The 18,838-nt window shown below is 36.4% G+C and overlaps 1 pseudogene; it reads right to left on the bottom strand.

The window, feature by feature from the left end:
- Positions 1 to 3,540: 3,540 nt before the first annotated feature.
- Positions 3,541 to 15,516, bottom strand: LOC143628154 (uncharacterized; annotated as a pseudogene).
- Between the last annotated feature and the right edge of the window lie 3,322 nt (positions 15,517 to 18,838).

Genomic DNA, 18,838 nt, shown 5'->3' on the forward strand with positions numbered 1-18,838 from the left:
CAGGTTTTGGTATCCTACCAACACCGTATGCCATTTCCTCATCAAGAGAAGTATTATAGCTAAAGTGGGGCAAACTGGTGTAGTTATCATTGAATGGTGGTGGTACGGCCGTGTAATCGTACCCCAACCCCGTTTTAACTTTAGTACTTCTCTGGGCTCCAATAAGATCATCTAATTTCTCAGATGATACCTCAAACCTTTCGACTTGTTTTTCCATTTCTTTCTTATTAGTAACTTCGAGTCTTAATTTCTTAATCTCTTCTTTTAAATCATTGATTATGTCCTTATAGTAAGTGACATTATGTTTTTCTCGAAAAATTTCAAGTCTAAGATTAGCAACATCATCGTGATGAGTTATGATCTTTTCAATGTAGATCTTATCAGCCTTTACATATTCAGTGTTCAGCTGACGAAGTTTTGCATTTTCTTTCAAAACTTCGTCTTGCAAGTATCTATAGTATGTAACTTTGTTGACACATGCTTCTGTACAAAGATTTAGTTTTACCTCATCACGGTGTGATGCACAAGAATCGGCAGCAGAAGATGAAGAGGGTTCATCGTTTGAAGTGAAAGCCATGCTAGCCATATTTAGAGGATTCTGCAACTCTTGAAACTGTTCGTCCCAATTCATATCGGTGTGGATTTCTGTTTGAGAAACAAGGGCTCTTGAATTTGAGCTTGAGCTGCCCTTGTGTGAACGATTCTCGATCCTTTGAGCTGATTTGTTTGCCCTTTGATCCTCAGGCCTCTTTCCAGTAGCTTTTGCGTCCTCTTCTTCAGTTACTTCTGTCACCTGTATATCGTTTGCTGGTTTGGGAGGATTTGTGCATTCTCTAGCAAAATGACCCATCTCTGCACAGTTGTAGCATCGAAGCTTGCTCTTGTCAAAACCAATTCGCTTTCGATCCGAATCATTAAAGCTGTCTTTTCCGTAGGTTTTGATGAAGTTGGTGGCCCTTTGCACAGCCATGGCCATCTGATACTTGATGTCCATTTTCTCAAGATCCTTTTGATTTATGTCTTTCAGATCACCTATTTCAAACTGAGCAAGTAACAAATTCCCTTGCAACAGTTCTTCATGACAAGACAGAAAAGCTTTAACGAGTGTCACATTTGAATCATTTAGCATAGGAATTGCTTCACAATAGCTGGATGGCTTGTTTGCTTGAGGTTTTGTTGCAAAAATTCCATGTGCTTTCAGTGCTTGAGCAACTGCACTGTCAACTGCTTTTTGAAATGAACTTGCACTGGATGGAGTTGATGGGTTGCTGGTGGAGATGAAAGCGGTTGATTGTGAAGGGACAGTTGGTGAGTACTTGGGATTGGTCACGGGATATACATTCGGTTGGGGTTTGCTGACAAAGGCTGTTGGCACACTTGAGGATGTAGAACTTACTACGGCTTGATTCAGAGAATTCATGTGATTGTTCATCCTCATCTGTTCATCTATTTCGAATGATTTGATGGTGGATATTAGTTCACTATTTGTCATCCCATTTAGATTTGTGGTTCTCTTGATAGTTATTGTGTTTACACTCCAGCTGTAAGGCAAAGAGTTCATCAACTTGTGATTTACCTCAGTGTTGGGAATGTTAACACCTGCAGCTCTTACTTTGACCATGAGCTTCTCAAATCTTTTCACTAAGTCAAGCACAGCTTCACCTTGACGATGATTGAACATATTGAATTCTTCCTTCAACAGTGCCTTCTTGTTTTCTCTTATTTCAGCATTTCCTTCAACCATTTCAACAAGAGCTTCCCATAAATCCTTGGCACTTCTGTGTTCTCGTAGTGTTTCTGTGATTTCATTTGACAGACAGGCTGTCAACAACGGAAATGCTTTCTTATCTTGTGCTAACTTATCCAAATCATCTTGATCATAATTCTCCAGTGCCTTAGGTTGTTCCCCAGCATCAGTGCGAGTTGTTGGAACATGAGGACCAACTTCAAAACATCTCATTAAATCAGTTTCAGTTAATGAGATGAAGTTCATGAACCTCCATTTAAAATCAATGAAGTTATCATCTAAGGTCATAAACTTAGGAGGTTTCTGAGGAGTTCCAACTTGATTTTCTAACAGCAAATAATCCTTCAGTAATTCTGAATCAATACTGGCCATGGTATAAATCTTCAAAAGAACTTAATCTTCCAAACAGTTAACTTTTTCGCTTAAATAGCTTTAAGCTAAGCTAAAGAAACTCAGGCGAAGCGAAAGACTTTCAAGCGAAGCGAAAGAAACTCAAGCGAAGTGAAAGGATTTCTTAAGCGAAGCGAAAGGATTTCTTAAGCGAAGCGAAATTGTCCAGAAAGCAAATTTTCCTTGAGATCTTTTGAAGTTGTTGCCAATTCTTTTTGTATTTTTGATAGTTTTCTTTGTCAAGAACACTTGAACACTTATCTTCTTCTTTTCAAGATCAAAATCCAAGGTTGTGATCCAAAAACCCTCAACTAGTGAGCCGAAGCTCTGATATCAATTGTAGGTCCCAAGTCGAGTGGATCAAACAACGTCTTTGGATCAACATAACTTAGTGCTAGCGGAAATCACACTAAGCAAACAAGAGGTCTCGGATCTTGAGTTTATTTTCAGTTAAGGAAATGAGAGGTTAGAGAGAGAGAAAGTGATAGAGTTCTTGCAAAAGGTTTCTTTTGTACATCAAACTTCAACAACTTCAACCAACCTTTACTTCTCATGGCATGTTCCCTATTTATAGGGAAGCATGCATGAGAAGTATGATATGTCAAATGCCCAATGGGCTTCTTTACAATGGACCATGGCCCAACAATATACAAAATGACCCGTAGGCCCAAACATATAACTTAAACAATACAAAAGACTAAATATACAAAATGGGACTAACACTATTTCATGATGTGCTGCAATGTTTCACCCAAAGCGTTGTAATAGTTCAATCCGCCTATAATGTATTCATTTGGTTTGATTTAAATACAAATTATAACTTCTGTTTCATATAAAAAACATCATCATTGTTTGCATAGGTTTATTTGTCTTATCCGATTATTGATTCCGTATGACTCATAATACTTTAATCTGACAATAGATTAATTGCATGATTCAAAAGTTATTCAGGAATTTGAAATTAATAAGAAACAAAGGGAGAGGGAAAAGAAGTCAAGTAAATTTGCATCATGATGTTATAAACACCTCAAATGCATAATATAACCTTGATGGTTATGGACCAATACTTTATAAGTTATTAAAGGTATAGATCATCTAGAAAACGGTGCTAAATAACGATTGTTAAATCCTTACATACAATAAATTAAAAACCTCAATTAATCAAGTTCGTTAATATTCAGTCACAATTATGGGCTTACATCTTTAAACTCTAGGTGATCCATCAGATATTCTCGGTGGAGATCACAATCCTCCCACTCAACCTACATTCTGTTATCCAAACAAATATACAATTACTGAGATCAAGCTTAACCCAATTCGGTAAAATATAGATATGGGTTTTAGTAGGTGAATAAATGTTTAATATACCTGATCCTTTGAATCTAAACACGGCTGCTCGTGAACTAATGAAAATTTAGGAAACTTGTGTACTTGATTTGGGAGCTTAGATCATTTGGCACAAGAACATTGTGCTGATAGCCATAAAACACAGAAGATGACATAGGGACTTTTGTTTCCATAATTGACTCACTAGTCCTTTCATTATAGTCCTTTTTTGATTCAATCTGACTCCAAAAGCTTAATTGTGGTGTTACATTTGATGGACTTAGAGGACGGTAACAATCACGAATAACATTCTTTGACTTGTTATCAAGATTTTTAGTTTGCAATTTTTTCTTTTGTCCTTTCCCTAGCTCTTGTTCTCGCTTCAGCCCTTGACTGATTCACGTCAACTACAGATCTATATTTTCGCTTCTTTTTTTCGTCAACATAATTGGGTGTTGGTTTCTTCTTTTGCCCCTTATCTTCTTCGTCTGATCTTGTCTTGAGAGTTTCTTGAAAAACAACTTCACATTTATCAGTAGTACCAGGAGATGAACAGTGTTTCATTTCTTCAACCAACTCCTTAATTGCAGTTTTCGACTTGGTGAAGAGCCAATCAAGGGTTTTGCTTGCTTTGTCAAACCCTAGCAAATCTTGAAGAAAAAAGAACTTTCTTGCAACATCAATGGACATTCTGACCCTCCTATCTCTAGGGCCTTGAGCTGTGTGGATCTTGCTGTGCCCATCTTTCTTCATGTTTGGGACTTTTTTCTTAGAGGGATAAATTACTGACTCTAAAAGACTACTGTTGTCATCAGAATAATGAAACCCTGATCCTTTACAAGGTTGCTGATGCTGAGGAGGAGGAGCAAGAGTGTTGTATGCACGATAAAAACAATCTCCATTGACAAACTGGTTGTTATGGTGGTGGAGGTGGTGGTGATAGTGGTGATGGTTGAAGTGAACACCGTCTTTTTCAAGGTCAAAGAAAGAGGTGGAAGGAGGAAACACATTGATGGAAGAAGGAAGCCGTTGAACATGGTTTGAGGAAAACAACGAATATTTTAGAAACAAATACTGGAAATATTAATAATTAATCGAGAAGTTCTGCCATAGGTTGGTTGATTCAAGTCTATGGAGGCTACTTTGAATATGAAGATTTCCTCACCTTCTAATCGCTTTGCATCTCCCCTTTTAGGGAACAATTTAAGTGCTTGTTTTTATTTCCCAAAAAGCTAAAAACGTTTTTAGTACTTTACCCTAAAAGGACCACAATGGCATACTAGGTCATTATGGAAATGAAATACAATAATCATATATAATTATATCTAGGGGTATAGGGGTGGGCAACTTAACCGCATAACCCTTAAACCGAACCATAACCGAACCGATTTTAACTGATAACCGACATAACCAGTGGGTCGGTTAATGAATTTTCGAAAATCGCCAAATGTTTTACTTAAATGCTTTTTTGTATTACACGGGTACTAAAGCGAGTTCACAAAATAAAAAAGGTAAATAGTAATTCACTTTTTAACAAAATTTCAAACCATTTGGTCATGTTCTTATTTAATTTGATCGAAACGGTCAACAATTTGATTTTATATGCAAATCTATTATTCATACATGTTTAACATAATTCTTATTCTAAAATAAAATGTACCTTGTGGTTTGTTTGTTTTCAAACTTAAAACATTGTGGTTTGCTGATCGATTTCATCTAAATTTCAGTATCAAATATCGGCCAATATTTGTTTTGGGCTATTTTTAGTTATGTTAAGATTCACAGTTAACCGACCCGTTATAACCTTTAAAACAGATTAACCGAATCTGACATAACGGATAGATTACGGTTATCATTTAACCGACATCTCGTTTATGGTTATGATATTGGGTCAAAACCTAATCTATGCACGTACATCCCTAAATGCTATTGTAATTTGAAACTTGGTTTTCTAATTCGCACTGACCAAAGAGAAATATTGATAACTGGCATATGAATAGTACTCCGCGTAGCAGTTAGCACTCCATCCCTTATCAGCAATCCCATCACGCAAGAATCAAGTAACTAACAATCAAATCTTCTTTCTGTAACACATTTAGATTTCGTTTTCTTTTAACGGTGTTCTGGAAAACAGTTATCAACACTTGAGAGGTAGCCACACGTTCACTCATGGCAACCATACAACAGTAACAGTAATAAGGCGTTTTGATCTTTCTTTTCATTGGGCAGTTGATTTGTCTCTCCATAAAATTCAGAAAACGTTACTGGATATTTTAATGTTGACGGGACCAAATTAATTCCCTGAAAGTCAATTATTAGATTCATGTCTGTCTCTCAATCTTTTAACTCCTCAACAAGTCATGTTCCCCATCAAATTATTAGATTGGGAGCAAATCACTTCTGTGTCTGCTGATGTGTGCGTCATTAGTTTCCACTCGACATATTTCTCAAAAAAAAAAAAATTAAAATAAGTTAATACTTTGTCTCTTTTATTGTCAAACCTATTTTGAACTAATACCACAACTTCAAAATTTTAAAGAGTCTAATTGCATCTCCTCCATTATTTTGTATCCTATAATTTCAATATTTCATTAAAAATAATTTTTTCAAAATTTATCATTTATTTTAAAAAGCCTTTCACATCTCATCCATCATTTTTATCTTTGTATGCAAACACTTATTTTATCGGTTTTTTATACACCCACAATAATTTGATAGAGGATAAATCGTAGTTTTTCATATGTGGTAAATTGAAAATAAATAATCTCATCTTTTTCGTATTGGAGCATGTTTGGGATTGAGTTTGAAATACGCTTATTGGCTTATTGATGTTTGCAACAGGCTAATAAGTTAAAATGTGTTTAACAATCATAAAAATTCTTTTTATTTTAGCCTTTTGAAATGGGTAAAAAGCAGTTTTTCAAAAGCCCTGAATCCTGGTTTTTCAAAATGGCTTTTTGAAAAAGCCAATAAGAATTTTTCAAACTCAATCCCAAACATACTCTTGGCCAATAATAATCTCAACTTTAAAAATCACTAACAGCGGTCCAACATTTCAACTATTTTCTTCTCAATAGACCTCCGTTAAAAAATACTTAACGTTGTTAAGTTTTTTTTCCTCTTTTCAAGCCGATGTTTAAGGGATTTTGTTTGGAAGAAGGATACGAGTCAATTGATGTAAATCTTATCTCGAAATTGGGATTCAAGTGATTTGATTTTTGTTAATTGGAAATTCAAACACCTGAATTGAAACACTGTTTCGTTGTTTATATCACCGTTTTAAGATAATTTTCACATCAGTCGACTCGATCCTTCTTCCAATCTAAACCCCTATAATATCGGTTTGAAACTCGAAAAAAAAACTTAACTGTGTTAAGTGTTTTTTTAACGGAGTTACATTGACACAAAAATAGTTGAAAGGTTAGACTGTTGGTAGGGATTTTAAATGGAAGATTATTATCAATCAATACACAAAATGTGAGATTATTTATTTTCAATTTGCCTCAATATGTAAAGAGCTACCGTAATAAAGTCTCAAAATCTATGGTGGAATAATAAAAGGATGGAGGATTGGAGGTAATATAGTTAGTTTTTAGTAGTTGTTGCGCGTTAAATGTTAAACTCTCCAGGTTTAAAAAAAATGAACCTTTTGTCAAGGTCAATCGGTTGAACCTTTTTCTTTTATTGGAGCATATTCTAATAAAAAGATTTTTGTCATTAAAAATGGAAAATGGAAACATAAGTTTATTTTTACTTAGAAACTTACACCTTAAAATATAATAATGACACCTTTTTTTATACGATTTCTTGTAAACACACAATCACAGTACATAATAGAGTGAACGAGTTTTAGTGAAAAAAAAAAAAGTTTTCCCAAACATACTAAATTCTAGGCTCTACTTAATCGAAAGTTCGAAACCTAAAATAAAGGAAATTACTTTACCTTAAAAGTTGGTGGACCTTATTTGAGCTCGAGGCCCAAGATTCAGTTTATTTTATCATACACTCGAGCTCTTGAACTTATCAAACACGATATTTCATAAACGTAGGGTTATCTTCGAAAATTTATATACCCCGGTTAAGCCATAATAAAAAGGCCCGTAAACCCTAACGAATAACGAAATATATTAAATATAAGCTAATGTTTTTGAACGACATTAAAGTTATAACAATAAAAGTATCAAAAATATAGTCATAAAACCAAATACAATAATAACGGATAAAGATGATTCGTGAAGCTTTTCTAGCATTATTGGTAGCAAATTGTTTGATCACCACCTCTTTGCTGTTTATATTATCTAAGATTTCGCTCTCGGTAGCTATCATCGCCAATCTATTAAGTGTTTCATGGGATGTTATGGATCGTAAGTAAGATTTTAATAACTTCAACTTTGAAAAAATCTTTCTGTATATGTCATTGTGACTGGAATAGTTAACAATATTCGATACGCAATCCTTACATTCAGGAAATTTTCTTAAGTCTCGTTCAAATGCTTCAAAATTTTAATAGGGCTTCTAAATTCCATGGTACGCAATGTGTCTAATGAGCTCAACTTCATATAAAGTTTCTCTTTTTTTAAGGGTTTACTGTGTTTTTTACTTATTAATTTTGATTTAGTTGTTTGGGCCCAACAGTCTGAAATTTATTAAATGAACTATGAATCAAAAAACATTTTGGGCCCGATAATATTTAAATGATCAATATCATTATATTATACAATTGATTTTTATTAATGCCAACTAACGAATTGATAGCTGACGGTCCCAACTTTTAACGTATTTGTTTCTAACGGTCCGCGACTAACAGAATCTTAACGTCGTTAGTTTCAGGTCGCCGGAAAAAAGTTTTTGTCGGAAAGCTCAATATTTTTCCCGAAAACTCAACATTTTCGTCCCAAACATTTTGATAACTTTGTATCGGACCTTTAGGAATCTTTTTCTAGTAAAAGCCCCAATTATTGAGGCCGTCGGGAACCCTAGAACCATCTTCGAAATCGGTTGATGGTGTTCAAGTGGTGGTAGTTGGTTGACGATGAGTCAATTGGTTGTGGTTGTGATGTTCAGGTGGTGTTTTCCGACAACAAATTTGACTTTTCCGGCCAAAAATTTTTTTCCGACAACCTGGAACTAACGGCGTTAGGATTTTGTTAGTCGTGGACCATTAGGAACAAATAAGTTAAAAGTTGGGACCGTCAGTATCCAATTCATTAGTTGGGACTGGCAACGACCAAAAGGCAATAGTTCGGATTAATAAAAGCCAATATACCTATATTATATAATTTTTAAAAATTATATATATAGGGGAGGGATATTTTAAGAACCATGTTGAGTTGTAAGAACTTAAGAACTCCATTCTAGGCCACACATTTAATTAGTTGGATTGGAGTATGTGGTTGAGATTAAATCTGACAAAAAAGTCAAAGTAGGAGAGTGAATAAAGATGTAAGTGGTTACACTAACTTTTACGTCCGTTACACATGTGTAAAATGTCGGCTCGGTGTGTAAAAAATTCTGTAATTTTTTTAAGTGTATTTAACTTACATATATTACGCATGTGTAAAAAAAATTCGAAAAAAAATCGTTACACCGAGTTCTTTTGAGTTCTTAAAACTCAAAGGGGTTCTAATTTGAAATCTCCTATATATATATATATATATATATATATATATATATATATATATATATATATATATTTGTGCCCATAAAAAAAAGGTGCCCCAGCCGAGGGAGCGACAAACACACCTCTATGGCTGGCCCTACATAAACGTTATGTGACTTTTATTAATAATAAACGAGAACATAATACAGATTAAAATGAAACTCTTGATGGGTTTTTATATTAACACCCAAATCTTAATTCTACTCAAACAAGGAAGCAATTAATTAAAATATTAAACAAACTTCATCTTAAACATTAATACAAACATAAACTAAACTTAGACTCGATCTTAAGGAAACTAAATTGCCCCTCAAACTCCTTAAAAACCGCCGTTAAAATTTTCCACACCACAATTATAGTTTTCTCATTAACCATTCGGGTTCTTTTAAGTTGAAATTTTCTCACTTCTTGTTTTCAAAACAAAATCCTCAGATCTTTTAACCTTTGGATTCTCCTTTTTACTTGTTTTTGGTCGGTTCTTGGGTTTTTCAGCCCCTGAACCCCTTTTTGATATTTCCTTTTTGGTTATCCAAAAAGGTTTTCTTGTTTTCTGACAATTGTTGGATCTCACATCCATTTCACTGGCAGAACTTTTAGATTGATTAGTCCTTGTTCTTGTACTGGTAGCAGCTTTGGGACGGGACCGATTAAACTGACTGTTCATTTCTTTCTATTGTCTATGCCAGTTCTTGCAATATCTTGCAAGGTAAGAAGGGTTACCACAAACAAAACAACATTTTCTTCTATGAACACTATATAACTCATCTGAATTGTAATATGGTTGATGTAGTGGGAAAGGTGATGCTTGGAAGGGAACATGATTATAAAAATGATCTGATCTGTAGCCTCTATCATCAAAAGCATTTGTGTAAAATGAATCAACATAATTTTTTTGATGAGGACCATAGTAGTTGTTATCAGAATGGTTGTATGATTGAGGACTCTTCAAATAATTAGTTGTTTGAGAAAACGAGATTTTCTTTGGTGGAATATATTTACTTGAAGTACTTTCCTTTTCATTTTCAAAAACATATCTTTTTGTTTAAGTTATCCTCAACTTTACGACTTGCTGACAAACAACTAGTTATGTTCATCTCATTAACTCTATTCATATTAACATCATTTTCAACAAAGGTTTCATCATAAAAAGTTACGCAATCAGTATCTAAAACAAAACCATCATGTTCATTCAAAACATTTTGAACAGTGTTAACATCAATATTCTCACAAATTACATTATCACTCGAAGATGATGTCGATGTATCTTTCATGGATTCACATGTATATTATTACAAACGGAGTTTACAGATGATTGTTTTAGATACACATTAGAATCAAAAAGTGAATTTACAACGCTTTTCTTTCCAAAACTCATGTTATTTTCCAAACACCCACTTTCTTCTACATCACTCGCTAAACAAGACGAATCACCATTAGAATCATCGAGCATAGGCATTGGATCAACTATTTTAGAACCAAGAGGAACAAATATCTTTGGTTTTGGCACATGAAAAATTCCATAGACCATTTCATCGTAGGGAGGGGTATTGAAACTAAAGTGAGGTAGGGATGTGTAATTATCATTAAAAGGTGGTGGAATTGCAGCATATTCGTATCCAAAAAACCTGTCTTTTTTTTTCTCACCTCTTTGTGCTCCAATGATGTCATTCAACTTATCAGACGCCATTTCAAATTTTTCCACAATTATTTTCCTTTGTGAAAGGTCTAGTTCTAGTTTCTCAATTTTAGCATTTAACTCGACTATTCACTTTTCATGAAACTCAACTGTTTTGTTAGATTGAAACAATTTGATATGCAAGTTTGCCATTTCGTCATGATGAGTTTTGATTCTAGTGGTGTATATCATATCTGATTTCTTATATTCGATGTTCAGATGTTTAATGCTTAACTTCTATTTAATCACTACAGCATTATGAGCCCTATAGTATTCTACCTTATTTATACAAGCTTGAGTGCAAAGGTGTTTATGTACCCCGGGAATTTCAGGAATGGCGTGGTTTCCTCCTGGTGTAGAACTTGAAGTAGTTTGATTTCCATTCACAAATACCATCCCGGAAAAATTCAGTGGGTTCACCAGTTCTGTAAATTGATGATCCTCCCAATCAGGTTCAGTTGATTCAGCAGACTAAGTGACAACGGCCCTAGAGCTTGAGTTTGAGTTTCCCCTGCTTGAATTTACTTGACCAATCCTTAGACCCCCTTGATCTGAATTTTGACCTATTGGTCTCTTGTCATTCTTCTTTCCACCTTCACTATTGATGGTTGGGTAAAAGTTAGTTTATTTTATATATTAATTAGTTAATTTTAGTTAAATAATCGAAAGAACATTGGTACTTCAAGCGTTGTTATGTGTTTTCAGGACATTGGAAGTTAAGGAGCTTAAACGAGCTAATTCAGAGCCATCCAGATGAAGATTAAGCAAGCCTCGAGATGATGGAAGCATGGGGAAACATGTATTGAGGGTTAAGAAGGATTCGGGAGAGGATTGGATGAGAAACTTGAAGCCAAAGTTAAAAATGAACAAGATGGGTTATCAGGAAAGTGTCTTTTAGTAAAACGGGCATATCTCGGCCTAGAAAATGAGTTACGGGATCCATAATATATGAATTTCATGTCTCTTGACGAGATGAATCTGAATTTGAAGTCAGTTGCATCTTTGCATATTGCAAAGATGCAGGACATGCAACTTCGCGATACGCAAAGATGCTCAATGTCGGCAAAAGTTAGGGTTATCACTATATAAATGATTTTTCGACCCTATTTCGGATATAAAGACTTCCAGAGGTAAAAGAGGAGTTCTAGGGTGATTTTCCATCATTCCAAAGCTTCCGGTTTGTCCTAAGATCTTATGTTCATCAAGATAAGTACTTTAACGATTATGTCGATGTCCGGCTAATCGTGTGTGTTCGTTCTAGGCTAAGGTTTTGTGTGAAGTACTGTTTGATCATATTTTAATGCTTAATGGTTTTAGCTTGATTGAATTTATATGATTTGTCTTGCTTAATTAGTTATTTGGTTGATTAAAGGTTGTGTTTGTGATTATTGATTTGTGTAACGTTTGTTTGGTTGTTCATCAACATTTACAGTTAGGCTCTTGTGTCCTTAAACTATAATCATCAAACCTTATCATTGAGTTAGTTATCCTAGACATAGAATTGGTAATTGTGGTGTCCGGGTTCATTTGTGTCAACAATTCGGTTAGGGTATCGCCTGTCGTCATAAATCAAACCATAGGACTAGCAATTATTATAAAACCAAAGACTAAAGAATCTGTGATTAACGTATAGAACACATAACCCCAACCATCACATCCCCACACTTAACCTTTTTCGTCCCGAAAAAGACTTTGCAATGGAATCAGAATCAAAGACTATTTTCAAAATACGTTTTAGATTATCTTAATTAAGCACAAAGAACACAAAAACCGCGATTGTCGATATTGTTGTCCACTTAAACCCATGCCTCAATACTTATTGGGAAAAATAAGGTGTGACGGTTTTATTAGTTCATATGATTAAAATGGAACCACACCTCAAAGCCCTGAAGCCGCCTTACCTTGCTTCATTACAGTTTTACCGAACCAGACCACCCCAACTTGACTTAAACCTTAAAATTAGACGATCAAAATTTTGCACATATGTACAATTTTTAAGCCCATATGTAATAGCTATGACAATCTTGGATATTTTATCGAAACCAAAACCTAAAGTATTAAAGTCTACCAGAATGGCCATTAGATACGATTAAGGTGCAATTAGGTAACCAACTAGTAATAGCCCCCTACTACATGACATACTCCCGTTATCAAGCAATACCCCGAAGTCAATCACCATATGTGAGTATGCACGAATTCATCTGTAGGGATTACATATGACGTGTCCCGTGCGGTCTGTTTCTTAATGGTAATGAGAAGCGAGCACGGGGACCCCATATGACTAACAGCGTGGATGATCAAGTCAGTAGTGAATTTATACTTTTAGAGAACTTTTTGTGATCATGTTTATTGACTTATGAATTGGCAGATAAACTGCAGTTTGCTCTTTTTAAGCTTTTTTAATATTAATAAATCCACTTAGGATTTACGCATACTAGATGATAAACCGCATACCGACCCATGGTCTCCGTTCCCCGGGGCATCCCATCAATACAGGATTTAAGGCCATAATACCATACGCTTATGAAGTGTTAGCCACTTAACTAGCAGTTTTTTCATTTATGTTTATATCACAAGCCATTTAGCGTACTCTAATGTTAAGCCTATCCAACCATTGTACTATAGACTATTCATATTAAAATATATTTTTGGGGATCAAATCTTATAGAAAGGCTTGAGTATGGCCTAATCTTTCATTCCAGTCCTTACACAGGCTTAGCTAAACAAACAAAACCCTGAAGGCGTTTCCCACTAAAAATCAAGCATTTAAGGTTCAATTAAGTCAAAAACCAAATTATCCTTTCATTCTCATGGCTGAGCCTACCGACACATCCCAAATTAAGTGTGTTCTCGTTTTATTTATCTCGTATTATATAATAATTTTGAAAAATAACCCCCGATTTTTATATCAGTTTCCATTATTTTGCAAAAAATCTTAATTCAAGGAACATTAAAACTTTTAATTTTTCAATTTCTCCCCCATCCCCACACTTTAGGCAAACATTGTCCTCAATGTTTAAAATTTAAGACATAAAATATGGACGGGGTTAAAATTCACTTTGACAATTTTAAAACCGGGCTTAATGTGATGGTTATTACTAAGTATATAAAAATACAATTACACTTTTAACACAAAAACTAATAAAACAAAGAAGGTTATGAAAACGAAATCACCTGATAGAAAAGAAAACTCTCATGTGCAACTCTCGTGCCCTCGGTGATCTCTCAGTGAACTTACTCCTCAACTCTCAAAATAAAATCTGCAAACTCTCACACGTGTAGAAGCAAGCTTCTCACAAGTGTTAAAAATATAGGTCTTTTAAACCGTTTGCAAAAGCATTAATTTTAAATTACCAATCGAGATTAATTAATTTCAAAACCAAATTTGTTAAATGAGTAAAAATGTTAAAAGACCTAACTCACTTTCGTAGGAATCACGGTTGCATTTAGCGTATGCAACAAGCCCTTTAAACCCCCCGATAGCCCGGTTGGACGAGTATGGTCTCGTGAGGGTTTATAGTGAACTACACCCACAAAGTTCAACTACAAAATATACATGTGCCTGAATAAAAGGCCGGGTTGCCTCCCGGTTAGCGCTAAGTTTTTTTTAAGGTCTTCAGCCGGACCATTACCTGATTTGGCGATTATGGTGGTCTAATGGAGTGCTTACCTTCCTCCACTTCGTTCTTCTTACTCCTCCAACAAAGTGGTGCACTGTCCATGACACTCCATCTTGGCCCGAAACATGCCAACCTTTTTTGTTCATTTTCAAACCCTTGTGGCTTCCTCACCTTCTCCTTCTTTGGCGATTTTTCCTTACTTGTCTTACCTGTCTCATCATGACCACCTTTTTTCTTGCATGTTTGAAATCATCACCTGACTTTGCCACCTCTGCAACACGTATCTCTACCGCATTTAGCTCCTCTTTTTCTCTTTCCCGCTTTGACCTATCAAACACAAAACTTTCTTCTTTGTTGTCATCCTCACTTAGATAAGGAAGACACGTGTTAGTAGCACCTGACCTAGAAGATTTATTTTCACAAGAATAATCAAATGAATTTGAAAAAAATATGCAAAACTAACTTACGATTACCAAAGGTCATGCACACTATTCCATCTCCGCAATTGATTTGAGCATTTGATGTTGCCAAAAATGGTCTCCCTAATATCACTCTCGGCTCTTCTTCATTCTCTACCGGTTCATAATCCAAAACAAGAAAATCTTTAGGATATTAAAAATCACCAACCTTTACTGCAACTCCAACCAACTTCCTTCGGGGCCGTCTTCGAGTGAAATCAGCTAACACCAATGTGGTGTCAACTTTTTGTAAAGGCCCGAGGTCAAACCGGTCATACACACTACTCGGTAGAACACTTACACTCGCCCCATAATCAACTAATGCCTTGGTGGTCTTGAACTCGCCAATCTGAATGGGGATAGGTGGTGCCCCTGTTTCAAATTCTTCAACTGTAATCGTTCACCCCATGATCTTCAATGGTGATTGCACTCATATGTACGTTTTTACCATTTGATGAACTGCTACTCTGATGGCTCGGGTTCTTCATAGTATCACTTGGTAGCTTGGATGGATTCCTCTTCAAACTAGCCACTTCTTCTGCAAGCTGGCTCACCTGTTTGTCTCTCGCAGCATTGGCCTTTTCTTGGAGCTCTAATCTTTGATTCACACTTTTATTCTGAGCCTCTTGATCCGTTTTCATTTGCTTCAGGAAGTCTATCACGTCCTTAATCAATTCCTCCTTGTTACCAGAAGAACTTCATTGACCTTGTGCTGCCTCTTGACTTTGTTGACCTTGCTGATAAATCTTCTGATAGCTCTTGTTATAACCCCCCGGCTCCTTTTGATTGAACCCGCTTTGACCGCTACCCCTCTCGTTCCCATATTGACGCTGATTTGACTGATAACCTGCTTTTTGGGAATTACCTTGAAAATTCGGGTTTTGTTGCATGTTCGGGTTTCCGTAGCTGAAATTGGGGTGGTTTCGGAGGCCCGGGTGATAGGTGTTTGAATTCATATTATTATTTTTATTATTATACCTCTTCTCACCTTGAACAAAGTTCACCTCCTCTTCTTCCTCTTCTTCTTCATCTTCCAACACGACCCCATAAGTAGCCACCACATGGCCTATTCCACCCCAGGCTTCACAAACTGGATACGTCTTTCCTGATTTGCCTTTTTCTTTAACTCCCACGCCCATCAATTGATCCAACTTTCTCTCCAACCTGGCCATACGATCATCCGACTCACCACTATCCACGGCCTTCACAACCGCCCTTTTTACCATGTGTTTCGACTGAGCTTGCCTTTTTGAATTCATTGCATGCCTCTCTAAGTGTTGCCAATCTTCATTCTCATCATTAGTCAAAAAGTACCCATTTGTGGTCGACTGAAGATCACGCACATCGTCACTTGACAACCTGTCAAGAAACTCCTTAATCAACTCCCACAGCGCAATCCCGTGATGCGGACTAGTTCTCAACAACTTCTTGAACCTCGTAAATGCTTCATGCAAAGTCTCACCCGATCCTTGCTGAAAATTTCTGATGGAGGTTCGGGCCTCGGAAGTTCTTTGCGGTGTGTAATACTCGTCTAAGAATTGTTGAGCCAGGTCTTGCCACATATAGATACTTGCTGACGGTAAGGATAAGAACCACTACTTTACTAGATCTTTAAGGCTGAAATGGAACACGACTAGCTTGACTTCATCAGCAGTAAATCCTTGCCTCGAGATGGTGGCACAAATCGCATTAAACTCGCTCAAGTGCAAGTACGGTTCTTCTGATGCTTTCCCATGAAAAGTAGGCATCCCGGTCAGGTTACTTTGCCTAACTGAAAACGTTCTTCCTTCTCGGACCGGGATTACAATGGGAAGCGGGTCCGTGGCCACTTGTGGAATGAGGTGGCTTTGAACCCCTCGAATGGGTGGTGGAACAAATGCCCTCAGGACCCCATCATCAAATCCATACTCGGGAAACTGTGGCTCGAGGGGATCTTGTCTTCTTCTCTCTCGACGGTTTCTTGGTGGTTGAGCGGGCTCGGGTGTTCGGTTTCTGGGAGGTTGTTGTTGTTGTCTTCTATAATACCGATCCCCTTGCATGTCTTCCATCTCCTCTTCATCCTCGAACTCATCAAAATCGTCAAATCCCCTTCGCCGATCATACTCGAACTCGACTCTATTGTGCGGTGGTTCAGACCTGATTGAACGATCATCTCTCATTTGATATCTTCTTTGATCTCTCAGGTTTTGGTTTTGGTGAATGGGTGGGTTGAATGGTGGTAGGTCATGGATTGGCGGGTTTTGTGGAATGTTTTGTGGGATATTCTGTGGAATGGGTTGTTCTCGATTGTGCGGCGGGTTAAGGTCATTGGGTTGAAACACATGTGGAATCGGGTAGGGGTTATCTTCTTGATGATTCATATCTTCTTCTTTTGGTCTTGAAGTTTCACCCCTTCTTTGTTTTGCTCGGTTTCTTCTCGCGGCTTTCTCAATCTCAGGATCAAACTGCAACACCCCCTTGTCTCAAGCAAACCTCGTATGCATCAACCTAAAAGATTAACTGCACACCACAAGCAAGCACACCCCACGTAAAATCAACGAAGAAAAGAAATTAAACTAAATTACGCTAATTTAAACTAAACTTAAACTAGCATTAAGCGCGTTGAGTCCCCGGAAACGACGATTAAACGAGCTAATTCAGAGCCATCCAGATGAAGATTAAGCAAGCCTCGAGATGATGGAAGCATGGGGAAACAAGTATTGAGGGTTAAGAAGGATTCGGGAGAGGATTGGATGAGAAACTTGAAGCCGAAGTGAAAAATGAACAAGATGGGTTACCAGGAAAGTGTCTTTTAGTAAAACGGGCATATCTCGGCCTAGAAAATGAGTTACGGAATCCATAATATATGAATTTCATGTCTCTTGACGAGATGAATCTGAATTTGAAGTCAGTTGCATCTTCGCATATCGCGAAGATGCAGGACATGCAACTTCGCGATACGCGAAGATGCTCAATGTCGGCAAAAGTTAGGGTTTTCACTATATAAATGATTTTTCGACCCTATTTCGGATATAACGACTTCCAGAGGTAAAAGAGGAGTTCTAGGGCGATTTTCCATCATTCCAAAGCTTCCGGTTTGTCCTAAGATCTTATGTTCATCAAGATAAGTACTTTAACGATTATGTCGATGTCCGGCTAATCGTGTGTGTTCGTTCTAAGCTAAGGTTTTGTGTGACGTACTGTTTTGATCATATTCTAATGCTTAATGGTTATAGCTTGATTGAATTTATATGATTTGTCTTGCTTAATTAGTTATTTGGTTGATTAAAGGTTGTGTTTGTGATTATTGATTCGTGTAACGTCTATTTGGTTGTTCATCACCATTTAGGGTTAGGCTCTTGTGTCCTTGAATAATCATCAAACCTTATCATTGAGTTAGTTATCCTAGACATAGAATTGGTAATTGTGGTGTCCGGGTTCATTTGTGTCAACAATTCGGTTAGGGTATCGCCTGTCGTCAAAAATCAAACCATAGGACTAGCAATTATTATAAAACCAAAGACTAAAGAATCTGTGATTAACGTATAGAACACATAACCCCAACCATCACATCCCCACACTTAACCTTTTTCGTCCCGAAAAAGACTTTGCAATGGAATCAGAATCAAAGACTATTTTCAAAATACGTTTTAGATTATCTTAATTAAGCACAAAGAACACAAAAACCGCGATTGTCGATATTGTTGTCCACTTAAACCCATGCCTCAATACTTATTGGGAAAAATAAGGTGTGACGGTTTTATTAGTTCATATGATTAAAATGGAACCACACCTCAAAGCCCTGAAGCCGCCTTACCTTGCTTCATTATAGTTTTACCGAACCAGACCACCCCAACTTGACTTAAACCTTAAAATTAGACGATCAAAATTTTGCACATATGTACAATTTTTAAGCCCATATGTAATAGCTATGACAATCTTGGATATTTTATCGAAACCAAAACCTAAACTTAAGTATTAAAG

This window comes from Bidens hawaiensis, unplaced genomic scaffold (genome assembly GCF_021521415.1).
Source record: "Bidens hawaiensis isolate Kalapana, Puna unplaced genomic scaffold, B.hawaiensis_p1.1 tig00004838_1, whole genome shotgun sequence".
Lineage (NCBI taxonomy): Eukaryota > Viridiplantae > Streptophyta > Magnoliopsida > Asterales > Asteraceae > Bidens > Bidens hawaiensis.